Source organism: Verticillium dahliae, genomic scaffold, assembly GCF_000150675.1.
Source record: "Verticillium dahliae VdLs.17 supercont1.1 genomic scaffold, whole genome shotgun sequence".
Lineage (NCBI taxonomy): Eukaryota > Fungi > Ascomycota > Sordariomycetes > Glomerellales > Plectosphaerellaceae > Verticillium > Verticillium dahliae.
Window position 1 is genome coordinate 1,854,434 of NW_009276921.1, and position 5,648 is coordinate 1,860,081.

Below are 5,648 nucleotides of genomic sequence, written 5' to 3' on the forward strand. Positions count from 1 at the left end.
TGGGGTGGAAGAGTGTCTTTTGTAGCTTCGGAGGAAGGCACAGGGGGGGGGGGGGGGGCCAAGGCACCAGGGCCAGCTCACGACCGCCAACGGGACGGGAGGTGCAGATCCAAACGATGTCGTGACAGACCAGGCAGGCGCGGGTGGGGGTCGGCGCTCCTCGTCTCTCCTTCTTCTTCCGCAGACGCAGACGGTGCTTCCCGTGCCTGATGGATGGATCAGCACGACTGAGAAGTGGACGTGGGCAGGAACATGGGATGGGACGCGAGGGGCGTCAAGGGGCGTCAGCAGCTGGGTCAGGTGCAAGGGCAGTGATGAACGGTCAAACTTGGAACACGCGCCTGCCCAAGTTGAGTGGTGTGGTTGTGTGGATGTGGTGGATGTAGTGGATTTGGTGGACGTTTGGGAGGGATGCGTAGGCAGGCAAGGCAGGGGCGGCACGCAGTCCGCAGTGTGCAGCAGGCAGGTGCATTGGTGTGGTGCAGCGCAACAGAAGCAGCGCAGGCGCAGTCGGTGTGGATTCCGTCCCTTCTGTTTGGTGGGCGGGGGGCAAGGGGGGCCAGGGAGCAAGGCACGAAGGCTTGGGCTCGTGCGACTGATGAGGTCAGCTCGCGGCTTGGGCCGGCCTGGGCGGGCACGAGGCTGCCAGGCCCACCAGTCACAGATTCGCGCCCCGAAAGCAGACAGGGGAACCTGGACCACGCCGAGAGCTCGCTGCACCCGATCTCGCCTTGCCAGCGATGGTACGCTGTGCGCTGTACTGTACGTACGCCGTACGGTACGTACGCTGTACGGTACGTACGCTGTACGGTACAGTACTGACTGGTATTTACATCTAGCACGCGTCCGATGCGCGTCAGATGACTCACGGAGCAAAAGGCACCCTGAGCGCCACGGCAGTGCGGCCGTGGAAAAGAAACACTGGAGACGACCACCCAAGACACCGCAAGCCTGTCCGCCCGTCCATCAATGGCCCAGCTCGTTTGTTGGCATTCCATCTTGGGGTCAATCGAATCGAATCCTGCTGGTTTTCACACAGGCCTGTTGGTCGATTTGGACCACCCCCGCTCGACTCCCTGCCTCCCTGTCTCCTTGCCTCCCTGCCTCCCGCTATTCATTACAGAACAACGCATGGCGAAGTAGGTGGGTAAGACCGGGCTAAGATGTCAAGCTTCAAGGCGAGCAAGGGTCTGCCAGTGCGACGAGCCCCGCCCCTGTCGTAATGATGCCCGGCTATGGCTGTCTGCACATCAGAAGGCTCAGGCCGTGCGCCAACAGCGGTTAAATCTCGTCGAAGGCTCGAACCGAGATGGGCAGATCCCCCCATCAGATTAGATAACTTCGGCGTCCTGCAGCCAGTTCATTGGGCCGCGAGATCAGGTCGAAGCCGACGCAGCAGCCGGAGCTGGCTCTTTTCCTCGTCAAGCCCACCAAGAGCGAACTTCTACAGGTAGCGCGCCTTGGGTACCCTGTCCGTTGAGCCTAACCTGAACTACTGTCTCACGCATGAACAGACAAGCCTGCCGCCAACCCGACAGCACAGTGCTGCTTCCAGCGTGACGGGTGGAGAGAGAGGGTCGACCAACCTGTCAATCGAAGCGCCATTTAAGAGACATCCTGGATCCGGCTCGCCCGACTCGAACCACTCCTGCTCTGCTCCCATCGGTGTGTTGCGGGACGAGCCAGACCCAACCCCATCCTCCGCATGGAAGAGGATCGGTCCGTGGAGGAGCTGGTCTCAAACGAACGATAGCGCGACGAGACACGTCAAGTTGCCAGCATCAAAATGGGCCCTTTTGCCTTTCCTCATGCCTTTCTACCTTGGTCGAAAGTACCGCACGATCGAGCTCGAGCTAACATCTCACCGCTTCGCTTTCACTGTGCACGCGTCAGTCACTCTCGGCAGCTCCAAAAGCCATTCAGTTTGGTGGCCCCAGTATGTGCGGAGCACACCAGTCGAGCACCATTGTCGTCCCATGGAGTATCAGTTCAAGTTCGTCGGCTGTCCCTCCACTTCCAGCGACACTGGAAACTCTGAAGCCTGAGCGCATGAAGGGCCCTGGTCGTACATCGGGCAGGTCCACCTCTCTGTTGCATCGGTCTGCTTCGGCATCCGACATGACGAGCCTCCGAAAAGGGTCGTATATCCGACCCGCCAGCCGCCTCCCGACGAACCGAACGCCATTATGTTTGCCTGTCAAAGTTGATCCATTATTGCTATACATATTCATCTCACGGGGCATCCACAAGCTGGATAGACTGGATATCCAGCACATCGTATTTTGCAAACCTCAGGCGAGTACCTTTCCCACTGCCGATGATCTGGTGCCTGTTGTGCCGTCACAAATGTGCGGTGGCTGTACTAAGGCATCTTAGGTAGGATACCAGGTGGAATCGCCTGTTCATCACAAAAGCTACGTGTAATGTGACGAAATGAGGCTTTCATCATGCATAGGACACGAGCTAGTCAGTTACTGTCCCATTCAATAACCCAGAAAGACGACCCGACCTCTTTTGAGAACGCTATTTGCTGGGCAGGGCTCACCAACGTATCTGCCACCTTTTAGTAGGAACACCGAGTAAGATACGCCCGGCACAGGGTCTCCAATCCCGTAAGAGGAGGTGAACAATATGCCCCGAGAAGTCCTGAGTGCCAATGGGTCTATGACCCGTCAACAAACATATGGTTTCTGGTGTCTCTGGCCTTGAAGAGAACTCATGCAATGAGTGTCAAAGGTCTTTTCTCATGCCATCAGAATGGCCGGTTGTCAACAGCATACTCCATTGCGCTATCAGCACTGCACCCCCGTCCTTCCTTGTGACCGACTATCACTTTAGTGCATGATCTTCTGGTTTCGACTCATTGCATCGAGATCCACCAGGCAACAGAAACGAGCTGTAACATAGGCGGCCCTCGAGCTCAAGGGAGGAGATCGCCACTCTTGGATATCGTAGGATCTGATATCAGCTTGGCCTCGCGATCACGATGCTGACGAGAGAACACATTTCTTGAGCCAAAGGCAGCGAGCACCGCATCGCAAGGGACGACAGTGGAAATGAGAGCTCGAATAGCAGCCGCCTCGCACATAAACTCTGCTTTATCAACAAACACGTCAACACCACTAACCGTCCTTCTCACGTCCGTTGCTGTCCTTGTCATATGTGATAGCGAGCAAAAGTGGGCGAATGATCGCGGCCTACGCAAGCAACTTTGTCACAATGACGAGCAGCCAGTTTGCTAATCAGTTTCCACCGCCAGTATTTATTCGTCGAGGGCTGCCCGTGTGACGGCCTGTCCGTCGTACTGAGCGAAGCAGCCGCTGTCGCGCATTCAGCTTGGTACACCCGTCGTCGCTCGTGCGTCCACAATTGAAGACTTAAGCTTCATTTTCTGCCACACCTAGCCTCGCCCCTCGGCCCCTCTCCATGTAGCGGGCCCTGTGGTGTGCCGAGCGACTGCCGTGTTCCGCTTGTAGTCACTGAGCCACGAGGCATGTTCTCTTTGAGGGATTGGGTGCTACATCGACAGCGCCAGAGATGACAACGGCACTGATGTATCAAAAGAGGAAACCAGGGGCCACGCTGGAAGCCGAATGACTCCTCAAACGAACAAGAGAGGTCTGGAACGTCCGGGTCTTGGATATGGGTCGGCACCTGTATCATATCATTGTTACTTGCCCCAGACGGCCTTGTTACTACCGTATGTGCAACAGGCCTTTCCCCGGCCACGCGATGTGTCACTTCATCCACGCTTTTACAGCGAAAGCGAATTCCAAGACGCCCGAAGTCGAGGCACACACCCATGGCGGCATTGAACTGGACTAGTCTCGCGGCGCGCGAACGTCACGACCTGTCCTGTCACTTTCTGCGGTGTCACCGAGACAGGTGCACACGCCTCTGAAACCTGGACAGCAAGCCCTGCCACTGCTCATGAAAGAGAGCAGGGTCTTTTATGTATAGTGGTTGAATGAGCCTCCAATTCAGCTCGTTTACTGCTCCGCACGGCTACACACGTTGACGCCAAGGCTATGTTGCAGACCAAGGAAAGCGAAAACTTCTGAGGGATCTTTGGTGAAAGTGAGTGGCTCAATGGGGTTGGAATTATCCTGCCGATCGTTCGCTGCCTGTCGCCTTGTCTCATCCCTGATCTGTTCTGTTGCGGCGAAGGGTAGAACAGAGCACATGATGTTGAACTAATAAGCCTCTCTTACTCGTGCGGCAATCCCTATATCGAGTGACGGACCGACATGGTAACGTTACTGATTGCTCCAGCACCATTGGCTGTCTCAAGGGGGGTTGGGCATGTCAATCTCCGCGTCTTTTGTTTGTCCGTTTGTAAGGACCTCCGTTCTGCTAGGGCTCCAGCCCAGATCATCAAGCTCTCCCAGAACTCTGCGTTACCTACCTACACAATGGTGTCATGGGGAGTCGCAGAAACCACGATGAAGATGTCTCGCGGTTTTGATGCCGACAGGCTGTAAAGTCGTTGACTCGACCTACATGACTGATGGGTCAGCTCAACTCAACGGCTGGTATAACCCGCTTGTCTGGGCTAAGTTCGATTTGGAGTCAATCGAAGCGCGACAAAGGTAGTATGTTTCTGTGTTTTACTGAAACTCCGCCATGCCATCTATGTTATTTGTGCCCTATCTACTCGTTCGTCTTGAGAAGGTAGACGACTCGATCGCCTGACGCCTTTCTCAGCCAATCTCGCGGATTGCCTCATCGTCAACAAGAAATCATTCGTTCTCCGGCATCGGGCTCGTTCTGGGCGGTGGATAGCGGAATCGGTAGCCATTGTGTTGCACATTCAGGCGAAAACGGATATTCTGTGAACCTCGGACATTTTCTTTCCTTCCCTTGTGCTTGTACACATACGAGCTCGTGGGGGCAAAAGGGGGGAAACAAGGGATCCGTGTCGTGACAGCTGCAACCACCCCTCAAGGACAGTCAGACTGCAGCGGCATCCCAGGACACGCCTCTCGTAGAGCCCTGGATTATGCTCCACGCGTCACTGAGTTGAGGACAGCGGCTATGCACATGGGCTGCTGGCAACAAAGGATATGGCAAGTCGGTGTCTGTCGGCTTGAGGAAAATTTGCCTTCCAGCACACTGCCCTAGACACAGACGGCTGGCCCCCCTCCCAAGAAAGGCGAGCAAGAGTGAGCTCAGAGTGGCGGTCTGGTTCATCATGTCATCGTCTTCGCCTGCATTCGTATTCTACGACCGAGCAGGCACGGCCACGTGTGTCGAGTCAAGTGTTGATATGTCTGGCAAAGTTCCGCCCGAAACTACGGCTGGCTTTGTTTTGGCGATTCGCCAAATCCGCCTGACGATGTGGCCAAACGGCTTTGCCATGCGGCTACCCGATAGATGCCTCTGTTCATCCCACACGCCCTTGGTACGCCTCCAAACACCGTGTTTTTCCGTGTTTGGTGCCGCGGGAGTCATTCATGTTAGTATTTGCGTCGTCAAACTGGTTTCTGCTTGGACATTGGCCCCCTACAGAGGTCCTGCAGAGGGCCAGGAGAGGGAGGCTGACTGGGAAACTGTCACGGAAGTGACTTGACGACACCCAGTGAGGACGCCTTCCACCAAGGTTCCCATCTTGGTGAGAGGCACTGAAACCCGGGCCTCTTGGTTTCGAA